The sequence below is a fragment of the Neoarius graeffei genome, chromosome 19 (genome assembly GCF_027579695.1).
Source record: "Neoarius graeffei isolate fNeoGra1 chromosome 19, fNeoGra1.pri, whole genome shotgun sequence".
Classification (NCBI taxonomy): Eukaryota; Metazoa; Chordata; class Actinopteri; order Siluriformes; family Ariidae; genus Neoarius; species Neoarius graeffei.
Window position 1 is genome coordinate 66486469 of NC_083587.1, and position 13040 is coordinate 66499508.

The 13040-nt window shown below is 42.3% G+C and overlaps 1 pseudogene; it reads right to left on the bottom strand.

Moving 5' to 3' along the window:
• Positions 1-9878: 9878 nt before the first annotated feature.
• Positions 9879-13040, bottom strand: part of LOC132867652 (uncharacterized) — a 143068-nt pseudogene continuing 139906 nt past the window's right edge.

Genomic DNA, 13040 nt, shown 5'->3' on the forward strand with positions numbered 1-13040 from the left:
ATGTCATGACCTTAATCCAATGGAAATGTTGTGGAAGGACCTGAAGCGAGCAGTTCATGTGAGGAAACCCACCAAGATCCCAGAGTTGAAGCTGTTCTGTACAGAGGAATGGGCTAAAATTCCTCCAAGCTGGTGTGCAGGTAGTCTGGCAAACGCAACTTCAAAGCTCTGCGAGCATAAGTTCGCAACAGGCCCCCGTGTTGTGTCACACTTAGGATAGGCGGGCCCAGGCTAGTGTGCAGGACTGATAACAGTGACCAGAAATGTTTAATTGCAGTTATTGCTGCACAAGGGAGTCACACCAGATACTGAAAGCAAAGGTTCACATACTTTTGCCACTCACAGATATGTAATATGGGAACATTTTCCTCAATAAATAAATGACCAAGTATAATATTTTTGTCTCATTTGTTTAACTGGGTTCTCTTTATCTACTTTTAGGACTTGTGTAAAAAATCTAATGATGTTTTAGGTCATATTTATGCAGAAATATAGAAAATTCTAAAGGGTTCACAAACTTTCAAGCATCACTGTACCTGGCTGACATGTTCCGAATGTCTCCAGAGGAAACAGGAGGACTTATGCTTTTACTGTGGGAGTGCCGATCACCAGCTCAGGCAGTGTCACATCCATCCGTCTCATGCAGCTCCCACAGCAGGTCCAGCATGTAATGAGTCAACACGAACTTTCAATTCTAAAATCATTTAAGGTTCCTGTACTGTTAAAGTTGGCAAACTCCACACATATCCTTTCTGCTTTTATCGATTCAGGAGCACAGGGAAACTTTGTCAGTGACTCAGTTAACCAGCAGTTCAACCTGCCAACAACCCCTCTCCAAAGTGCACTCAGCATGCGAGCTATTGACGGAGGACCCATATGAGAGGGTCTCGTCACTAGGTGCACCACCCCCCTTCACATCCATGTGGGAGAGTTGCATTCAGAGTTCATCTCCCTCTACGTCACCTCTATTGAGAACCACAGTATCATTCTTGGTTACCCTTGGCTGCAGCTTCACAACCCTTTGATCTCCTAATAAAGTCAAGAAATACTCCAGTGGTCACCCACCTGCTTCCAGGGTTGCATCGCTCAACCCCAAGTCAGCGTTTCATCTACCTCAGTAGAAAGTCCACAACCGGATTCCCTTGACAACGTCCCAGAATGTTATCTGGACCTCAAGGAAGTATTCAGCAAGGGAAAAGCCTGTGGGTTACCACCTCATCGTCCCTACGACTGCGTGATCAACTTGCTGCCACATATGGCACCACCTCGAGGCCATATCTACCCACTCTCCCAGAAGGAGCACGCAGCTATGGAAGAATATATTCAGGAGGCCCTCAAGCAAGGTTACATTCATCCTTCCAGATCTCCAGCTTCGGCGGGTTTCTTCTTTGTGGAAAAATGGGGTGGTGGTCTCCAGCCATGCATTGACTATAGAGGACTTAATCAGGTTTCTGTAAAGTATCCATATCCACTTCCTCTGGTCCCGGCAGCCTTGGAGCAACTCGGGTCAGCTAAAATCTTTTCTAAGCTCGACTTACGCAGAGCCTATAATCTCATAAGAATCAAAAGGGGCGATGAGTGGAAAACCACCTTCAGCACTACTGCTGGCCATTTTGAATACCGGGTAATACCGTATGGCCTTTCTTCAGTGCCCAGTGTTTTCCAGTGCCTGATTAATGATGTTCTACAGGACATGCTAGGCAAACACACCATAGCGTACATTGACGATATCCCCATCTACTCCCCAGATGAAACAACCCATGAGGGTCATGGAGACCGGTTCTCAATTGCTCGCTCAAGAACCACCTCTATGTCAAAGCAGAAAAATGTGAGCTCCATCAGAAATGTATCTCCTCCTTAGGCTATTTCATTAGTGCTGAGGGGGTTAGCATGGACTCTTCCAAGGTCTCAGCAGCCCACTCCCAAGTCCATCAAAGACCTCCAATGTTTCATGGGTTTTGCAAACTTTTATTGCTGTTTCATTTGGGGTTTCAGCACAATTGCTGCTCCCTTAACTGCCCTGCTCAAGAAGGGATCCAAGTGACTCCAGTGGAACCCCACGGCAGAAGAAGCCTTCAGTTGTCTGAAGCAAGCTTTCACCTCCGCTTCAGTGTTTCAGCACCTTGATCCTTCAAAGGCATTCATCCTTGAGGTAGATGCATCTGATACCGGAGTAGGTGCCATTTTGTCACAATGTTTTGGGGAGAAATTGAAAACTCATCCTATAGCCTTTTCCAAAAAACTCTCGCCTGCAGAGAGAAATTATGATGTGGGGAACAGAGAGCTGCTTGCCATAAAATTAGCCCTTGAAGAGTGGCAACACTGGGAGCAACTCATCCATTTATCATCCTCACGGATCAAAAGAACCTGGAGTACCTCAGGAAAGCTAAGAGATTAAACCCTTGTTATGCCAGGTGGGCTCTTTTCTTTACACATTTTGACTTCACCATATCATTCCGTCCAGGCTGTAAGAACACCAAAACCGATGCACTATCTTGAGTCTTTGCCCAGCCTCATCAGGAGTCAGTCACACACTCAATTCTTCCACAGCAATGCTTTGTACAGTCTATCACCTGGGACCTCAATAAGGAAATAAGTGAGTGACTCACAATCTCAGACTCAACTCCACAATCTTCCACCGGGACTACTGTATGTACCAAGTTGCCTCAGAGGCAGACTCATCACTTGGGCTCATGCATCTCCCGCCACTGGACACCCCAACAGCCAATGCACCCATCAGTTGTTGAGAAACAAGTATTGGTGGTAGAGCATGATCACAGATATCAACCACTTCATCTCTTCATGGTCTGTTTGTGCCCAAGCTAAAGTTCCAAGAACCCCGCCAGCAGGCAAGCTCTGTCCCCTGCCTGGTCCCACATAGCCATCGATTTCATCACTGACCTCCCCCCTCTCAAGGCAATACCACCATTATGGTAACCATCGACCACTTCACCAAAGCCCCTAAACTCATCCCGTTACCTGGCATCCCCACAACATATCAAACAGCAGAACTACTATTCCAGCATGTCTTCAGATATTATGGCCTCCCTGAGGACATTATCAGCGATTGGGGCCCTCAGTTCATCTCACACTTTTGGACATGCTTCATAGAAAGACTGGGGGTGTCAGTGAAGTCTCATGTCCAGGTATCATCCCCAGTCAAATGGCCAAGTAGAAAGAGTGAATCAAGAAATTGGCTGCTTCTTAAGGATTTTTTGCATGCGTAACCAGGGGGACTGGGCACGATTCCTCCTGTGGGCCAAGTATGCACAGAATTCCTTGAAACACTCCACAACTCAGTTGACACCATTTCAGTGCATACCCGGCTACCAACCACCTTTGTTCCCCTGGGACGATGTGCCCAGCCACGTACAAGCAGTAGAAGATTGGTTTTCACACAGCCAGACAATATGGGAAGAGGTCCACCAATGTCTAAAAACCGTCAATGCCTGGTATAAGGAGTATGCTGATAAACGTCGGGCAAACAATCCAGACTTTTCTCCAGGTAACAGAGTACGGGTGGCAACAAGGAACCCAACACCTGTAAAAAGCTCCAACCATGATACATCGGACCATTCAAGATCATTCATCACATAAACGAGGTCTCATACTGTCTGGAACTCCCCCTTCACAGCAGGTTAGCACCCACATTTCATGTCTCCAGTCTGAAACCTGCTGTCCCAGGGCCCCTTGCTGAGAATGCACCAGTGTAGGAGCGCTCAGTTCTTGACATAGAGGGTGAACCTGTCTACCAGGTAAAACAAGATCCTCAACTCAAGACAAAGAGGGGGACAAATTGAATACCTGGTTGATTGAGAGGGGTACAGTCCTGAAGAACAGAGCTGGGTCACCGCCAAGGACATTCTAGACCCACTCATCAAGCAAGAATTCCACACTCTACATCCCAACAAGCCAGCGCCCAGAGGGAGGGGGCATCCCAGGAAGAATGGGGGGGGGGGGGGTTCTGTCAGTAAATGGGCTGAGAACACTTTGACTAAAGACACGGACACCTTGAACTACAATCCCGAAGTTTCACAGCGCCCTCTGTCTCCTGATTACTGAATTCAGCTGACACTCATTTCCCTAATCGCCGCTCTCCCCATTTAAGCTTCTCACACATGCCACTTCAGTGTGAAATATTGTCCTGCTCCATTCACTTCATACCAAGCCTTGTTTATTCTGCTTCTCAATTTCTGACTCTTTGCTTACTCTTTCACATTTTTACCTTTTGTCTTCTCTCTACCATGTTGTTCGCCGATCGCCCGACCCTCACTTGTTACTGACCACGATTCCTGTCCCTCGCTTTGGCTTTGTTTACAGTTTGCTTCACGCCTTCTTCTGCACATACATCTGAAAGTGCCTGCACTCTGACACTGAGCAGCTATGCAACAACATTTATTGTTTAATCTAGCAGTTTGAATGAATGTTGCAGGTCAGGCTGGATGGCGCTGCCTCCAGGCACAGTTGGCAAAATTCTGAAATTCAAAGCAGGACAAGAATCGCCATGGTTGTTGAAACATGAAATATGGCTGTTCAAACAATGCAGTTATCCAACACAGAGGACCATGTGAGGCACGTCATGACTATTAATAATGGAACTGAGGAGCGCCCTTGTTATTAATGTTTATAGCTGCTGCCTCATTGTCACACAAAAAAGGATTTGCTTCTTGACCAGCTTTTAACCCCACAGAAGATGAACTACATGACTGAGTTGGTTCCATTAGAGCAGTGGAAGAAGTGTCAGCTGACAAAGATGACAATTCTTTTGGCCATGCATCAGCAAACTGCAACAATGCAAACAGTTCCTCGAGGGAAGTGCCGACTGGAGCTGCGATGCTATTTATTAACACGATTTCCAGGAGCCTGGGCGCAGGCCACTTGTTAATCCTGGGAGCAGAAGACTCCTACTTGCCAAATGAGAGCTCTGGCAAATGGAAATGGTGCTCTCTTGCAAAATGGCTTGCAGAGGAAGCAGTAAAGGTAGGCAGGTTAAAGCAGCTTAAATAAGGTGCTCTATGAGAGATTTGCCAATAGAATGCACAGAAGGGAATCAACTGAGCTGACAGCTGAGGTGGGTTGGCTTGACACTAACTGCAGTCAGCTGATGTAGCTTGGATTGAGGGCTGAGCTTGGCTTCGTGGCCTGCCAGAACTACGCTACACTTGATTTGTGAAGATATAAAGAAAATAACAGCATCTACAAACATTGATCAATAAAAATGCATTTTTAAATGAGATTTAAAAATGATAGAAAACTTTATCATCTTCTGTCTTTGGTCTGGACTTTGGAGCAGCAGGAAAGCCTCAGTCAGATGATCGTACAGGTCTTGCTGTTTGATAGGGTGCTAATAATTCAGATGGATATTCTGCAACCAAACGCTATAAAGCTTTAAAAGTAATCAATAAAAATTTTAATAAATCCTGAATTTAACGGGTAGTCAGTGAAGTCAAGGCAAGACTGGGGTAATATTTTCACCAACCCTTGATCGTGCAAGTCGTCTGACTGCAGCGTTCTGTACCAACTGGAGACGAGCAACAGAAGAGCTGTTCAGTATCGTAAATAAAACTTTACAGTAGTCCAGGGGAGATAGAATAAAAGCATGTGTGACTTGTTCTGTGTCTTCAAAGGACAAAGATGATCTGATTGAATTTACTAAATAAATCAAATCAGTGTAAATACAAATAATTGTAAATACAATAAAAATACATGGATGTCACAAGAAAGTGAAAACACTTATTTCCATTTTGGACCTTCAATATCTTTCAGTTGATAAAAGCCCAGTTGTACCAGTTTATTAACAGGAGGTTCCCTTCAATTCCAAGTTACTGGTTCAATATTATTTGCCAATGAACCCAAGACCTGCTTCACATGAGCAGTATTCTGTTGTGGGCCAAAGACTAAAATTACTGAACACTTAATTACTTTAACTCTATTTTGTCAATGTTAAACTGAAGTTAGTTATTGGACATCCAATTTCTCACATCATTAATACAGGATAAAGAATTGATGCGTTCACCACATTATTGGGATCCAGAGACAGTTAGAGGTGTAAATCATCAATGTAACAGTGGAAGTTAATGTTGTATCCCCAGATGACATGTCCCAGAGGTAACATGCATAGGGAAAATAAAATCGGACCTAAACTTGTGCCTTGAAGTACCCCATGTGTAAATGCGGAGGAGGAGGAAACCTCCTTACCAACAGCAAAAGTCCTGTTAGATAAGTATGAGTTAAACAAGGCCAGTGCTGTTCCTGATACTCCCACCCACTATTTTAATCTACTGCTCATTGTGGCATGACCGATCATCTCAAATGTAGCACTTAAGTCAAGGAGAATTAACAGACATATTCCCACCATCTTCATTCATTAAAATGTCATTTGTAATCCCGAGGAGTGTCATTTCTGTACTGTGTTTATTTCTGAAACTAGACTGAAATTTCTCAGAAATATTCTTGTCCTCAACTCCCTCCAGTATTACATTACAGGCATTTAGCAGATGCTCTTATCCAGAGTGACTTACAACATACCCAGAGCAGCCTGGGGAGCAGTCGGGGGTTTGTTGCCTTGCTCAAGGGCACTACAGCCATTTCTGCAGATCCAGGGAATTGAACCAGTGACTTTTTGTTCCTAAAGTGGCTTCCCTAACCTTTAAGCTATGGCTTCTCCCATGGTTGAACTTTCTGAACAATTTCAATCCTATTGGGGTTTTATTTTAGGGTCTCCAACTTGTTTCACATTCAAGTTCTAAAACAATAAAATTGTGTTCCTTAAGTTCTAAAGCACATGAATTTTTATTTTTCAGAAGGATGAAGGTTAAAACACATTAATGAATTCACATCCACAGTAGCCTGATGAACCAGATACTTTATTCCAACAGATCAGTAAATGAAGAGAAAATGAAAACTATACACTGTTCAGAGGTTCAGGTTTCCACCAATGGATGGCGATATTGTTCTTTGCAGCAGACCTCAAGACATTTCCGGTCTCTGAAGACATAGACCGCTGCATTTATGAAAAAAACAAAACAAAAAAACAAAAAACCCCAACCTACCCTAAAAAAAAAAAAAAAAAAAGTGCTAAAGGTTTTTCAATGTTTTTTTATAGTATCAGGTGTGCTTAATAACATACCAAAAGTATCCCACAGTCTGACCACTGGAAAAGTATAATTTTCAAGATGGCATCCATGATGGCCACCAAATCCTTAAAATGCCCTTTACTCCTTCATTATTCATCCTAAACAAGTAATTTTGGTGCCAAACCCCAATGTTTTGTGGATCTAGGAATCCAATTAGCATATTTAAATTATAATGACGTAATTGTTTTCACACATTCATGAACCTACTTGGTGCATTAGGCCCACTGATGGAAGGCACAGGACTCAGGAACATTATGGCAGTTGTCCATGATGAAAATGCCATCCAGCATATGATGACTGGAAAATCAGTGCAAAGGGCTTTCCGTGGACATCTGCTGGTGGACAGATGTCTCAATCACCTAGTGGTGTCAGATCTGCTGGAGGAAAACCCACAGTTCAAGTCATTGGTGGACCAGGCAGGAGCAAGATCCTCATCCTTGGTGGCAAAAGAAATGACTTTGGAGAGTGCTGTAGCATCGTATATGTTGATCCAAATCAAAAATGATTGACACAAAGAAGGCAGAACTTAGCACAAGGTCAAATACCAGTAAGCTGTGGGTAAACTATCAGAAAATGCTGCAGACTGCCCGAGCGATGTTCAAAGCGGCCATATTGGTCTGCCATCTTGGATTTCACAATTATAAATCACTTCATCATAATTTAAATATGCTAATTGGATTCCTAGATCCCCAAAACATGGGGTTTGGCACCAAAATTACTTGTTGAGGATGGATAATATATCTCATTATCTCTAGCCGCTTTATCCTGTTCTACAGGGTCACAGGCAAGCTGGAGCCTATCCCAGCTGACTACGGGCGAAAGGCGGGGTACACCCTGGACAAGTCGCCAGGTCATCACAGGGCCGACACATAGACACAGACAGCCATTCACACTCACACCTACGGTCAATTTAGAGTCACCAGTTAACCTAACCTGCATGTCTTTGGACTGTGGGGGAAACCGGAGCACCCGGAGGAAACCCATGCGGACACGGGGAGAACATGCAAACTCCACACAGAAAGGCCCTCGCCGGCCACGGGGCTCGAACCCGGACCTTCTTGCTGTGAGGCAACAGCGCTAACCACTACACCACCGTGCCGCCCCTGGATAATAGGATAAAGCAGCTAGAGATAATGAGATGATCTATCTCTCTCTCCCTTTTATATATATATATATATAGACACACAAAGACTCAAGGCCCACAATGCAGACATTACATACAACAAAAACATTACATAAATATTTAAAAAAGGAAGAACAAAAAAGCTAAAAAAAAGGCTCAATGTTCCCAGATCTTAACAGCGCTACGACCTGGATTTGTCATCAGAACAATTCTCATTTGTAGAGCGGTCCAGCCTGCTCAGAAACTTAAAGGTGAGGTTCCTCAACAGTGCCATAAACGTGGTTAGTCCCAGTTTACAGAAAAGGTCACTGGCTCTAGTGCTCCTTGGTTTTTTCAGGAGTATCCTAAGACAGTCATTATATGCCACCTTACTAATGAAGGAGTAAAAGGCGTTTTAAGGATTTGGTGGCCATCTTGGATGCCATCTTGAAAATTACACCTTTCCAGTGGTCAGACTGTGGTAGACTTTTGGTATGTTACTAAGCACACCTGATACTGCAAAAAATACTGATAAGAAACCTTTTGTAGCATTTTTTTTGGGTGGGTGTCAAATATTTTCAGCTGCCTAACATGAACATACACTCTGCTATTACAGTCAAACTTGATACATTTACATTCAAAAAATAAAACTAGAGGATCTGTTGTGAGACCGAACAAACAAATCACTTTATCTACATTTATTCAAACCATAGCAGGTAAATACATGAACATAGCAGGGGGAATGATCATTATCACTGCTACTGTGTTAATTAATAAAGTTAGAAAATCTAAAGATCAATAACAGCTTAAAAATAGGAAGAAAACTAATGACCTGCAGCATGCGCAAAAACTTTACACAGCATATATGTTACCTTGGACAGAAAAAGGCTCATCTAAATATTTATGATGCTAAAAATAGCTTACTGCAAGGGGGAAAAAAACAACCAATAAATTTCCTTCTTTCGCAAACACTTTTATCCAAAGCGAGTTACAGTTGAGCCGAGTAGATGAAGTTTAAAGAACTTGTTCAAGTGGCAGCTTGGCAGTGCCGGGATTTTATATCATTAAAAACTCCATGTGTTAAATGGTAACCATCAACATCAGAATGTGACAGTTTTGGTTCTAAAGCCGAATTCAGACGGGATTAGTTTTCAGGACTTCAGTAATGTTGTCGGAGGACGTCTGTAGTGATTGTGAACAAAATCACACAGGGTAAGGGCTCTCTGTATGAATCACACAGATGGGCGTGTCTTCATGATGTATCCATGGTTGTTGCACTAAAAGTAGCCGGTTACACACATCTTATACATTTACTTTTCTGTAAAAGGATCGCCTTGTCCTTTATACAGTAAGTGCTTGTTGTAAGTGGGCGTGGTCACACAAGTTGTACTTGAGCATTAGTTGGTCACATGACTAACACACACACATGAAACTAAATCTGCCTGAAAGCATCCGAAGAAGAAAATGGAGCCTGTTTACTCAAAAACAAACAAACAAAAAAAAAAGAAATCACAAGAATGTGTAGAAAACAAATTCATTTCAATTTTCTTCCAAACTGCATGTTTACAGTAAATACACTGACACTTCTTATGATATTAGCACGTCTTAAATCATAATGAGTTTCATGCTTGGGGGGAAAAAATCCCAGGTCTTATGATGATAAGTAAATAAAACTCATCTGCACTGTGGGTGAATGAGGTGTGGAAACATCATCAGGCCTTTTTCACAGCGCTGTAGATCACAGAATCGTCCTCCTGCTGCTCAGTGTGGGCTCGCCTGAAATTACACACAGTCCTGTTTATCAGCTACAGATTCGGCATGTTAGACTGCTTTTACTCGACACTGTGTGGTTTCTCACTGACACATTTACATTTAAAGATATAAGAGAGGCTGATGTGATTCATACAGTGGCTATAAAAAGTATACACACCCCGTTAAAATGACATTTTTCTGATGTAAAAAAATGAGACCATGATAAATAATTTCAAAACTTTCTCTACCTTTAAAGTGACCTATAACGTGTACAATTCAATTGAAAAACAAACAAATCTGTTTGGGGAAAAAACATAAAAAAAGTACAATAAGCTGGTTGCATAAGTGTGCACACCCTAAAACTAATACTTTGTTGAAGCACCTTTTGATTTAATTACAGCATTCAGTCTTTTTGGGTTCACACCTGCCATCAATTAAAATGACTCTGATTAACCCCAAATAAAAGTTCAGCTTTCCTAGTAAGATTTTCCTGACATTTACTCAGTTGCATCCTCCAGCAAAAGCCAGGGTTCACAGAGAGCTTACAACGTATCAAAGGGATCTTATTGTTGAAAGGTATCAGTCAGGAGAAGAGTACAAAAAAATCTTCCACGGCATTAGATATACCATGGAGCACAGTGAAGACAGTCATCAAGAAGTGGAGAAAATATGGGACAACAATGACATCACCGAGAATTGGACGTCCCTCCAAAATTGATGAAAAGACAAGATGAAAACTGGTTAGGGAGGCTGCCAAGAGACCGACAGCAACACTGAAGAAGCTGCAGGAATTTCTGGCAAGTACTGGTTGTGTACTACATGTGACAACAATCTCGTGTATTCTCCATATGTCTGGACTATGGGGTAGGGTCGCAAGCTGGAAGCCTTTTCTTACAAAGAAAAATATCCAGGCCCGACTAAATTTTGCAGAAAAATGCATCAACTCTCCTAAAAGCATGTGGGAAAATGTGTTACTGTCTGATGAAATCAAGGTTGAACTTTTTGACCACAATTCCAAAAGGTACATTTGGTGCAAAAACAACACTGCACATCACCAAAAGAACACTACCGTGAAGCATGGTGGTGGCAGGATCATGTTTTGGGGTTGTTTTTCTTCAGCTGGAACAGGGGCTTTAGTCAAGGTGGAGGGAATTATGACCAGTTCTAAATACCACTCAATTTTGGCCCAAAACCTTCAGGTGTCTGATAGAAAGCTGAAGATGAATTTCATATTTCAGCATGACAATGACCCCAAGCATACATCGAAATCAACAAAAGAATGGCTTCAGGAGACAAAAATTCAAGTTTTGGAATGGTCCAGCCAGAGCCCAGACCTAAATCCAATTGAAAGTCTGTGGGGAGACCTGAAGAGGGCTGTGCACAAGACATGCCCTCGCAATCTGACAGATTTGGAGCACTTTGACAAGGAAGAGTCGGCAAATATTGCCAAGTCCAGATGTGGCAGGCTGATAGACTCCGACCCAAAAAGACTGAATGCTGTAATTAAATCAAAAGGTGCTTCAACAAAGTATTAGTTTAAGGGTGTGCACACTTATGCAACCAGCTTATTGTCTGGTTTTTTTTAATGTTTTCCCCCTAACAGATTTGTTTGTTTTTCAATTGAATTGAACAGTTTATAGGTCACATTAAAGGTGGGGAAAGTTTTGAAATTATTTATCATGGTTTTATTTTTTTACATCAGAAAAACCGATCATTTTAATGGGGTATGTACACTTTTCATATCCACTGTAGCTGCGATAACAAGTGTGAACAGGAACTGACTTGTTTCACAAATGATCAAGAGCATTAATAGTACAACCCCAATTCCAAAAAAGTTGGGACGCTGTGTAAAACAAATAAAAACAGAATGTGGAGATTTGCAAATCATTGAAACCCTATATTTCATTGAAAATAGTACAAAGACAACATATCAAATGATGAAAGTGAGAAATTTTATTTCTTTATATGCTCATTTTGAATTTGATGTCAGCAACACATTTCAGAAAAGTTGGGACGGGGCAACAAAAGACTGAAAAGTTGTTTAATGCTAAAAAAAACTAATTAGGTTAATTGGCAACAGGTCAGTAAGATCATTGGGTATAAAAAGAACATCCCAGAGAGGCGGAGTCTCTCAGAAGTATAGATGGGGAGGGGTTCACTGCTCTGTGAAAGACTGCATGGGCAAACATTGCAACAATTTAAGAATAATGTTCCTCAATGTAAAACTGCAAAGAATTTGGGGATCACATCATCTATGGTCCATAATATCATTAAAAGATTCAGAGAATCTGGAGAAATCTCTGTATGCAAGAGACAAGGCTGAAAACTGACATTGGATGCTTGTGATCTTCAGGCCCTCAGGAGACACTGCATTAAAAGCAGACGCGTGTCTGTAGTGGAAATCACTGTATGGGCTCAGTAACACCTCAGAAAACCATCGTCTGTGAAAACACTTCATTACTGCATCCACAAATGCAAGTTAAAACCAGATATAAACAATATCCAGAAACACCACCACCTTCTCTAGGCCCGAGCTCTTTTATGATGGACTGAGGCGAAGTGGAAAACTGTCCAGAGGTCTGACGAGTCAAAAGTAGAAATTCTTTTTAGAAATCATGGACACCACATCCTCCAGGCTTAAGAGGAGAGGGACCATCCAGCTTGTTATCGGTGCACAGTTCAAAAGCCAGCATCTGTGATGGTATGGGGGGCATTAATGCACATGACATGGGTAGCTTGTACATCTGGTAAGGCATCATTGATGCTGAGTGACAAACATGTTTCAGAGCAATATACTGCCATCCAGACAAAATCTTTTTCAGGGAAGACCTTCCTTCTTTCAGCAAGACAATGGCAAACCGCTTTCTGCACATATTAAAACTGCATGGCTCTGTAGTAAAAGAGTCCGGGTGCTAAACTGGTCTGCTGCAGTCCAGACCTGTCTCCCATTTAAAACATTTGGTGCAATATGAAGTGCAACATACAACAAAGGAGACCCCGAACTGTTGAGCAACTGAAATTGTATATCAGGCGAGAATGGGACAAAATTT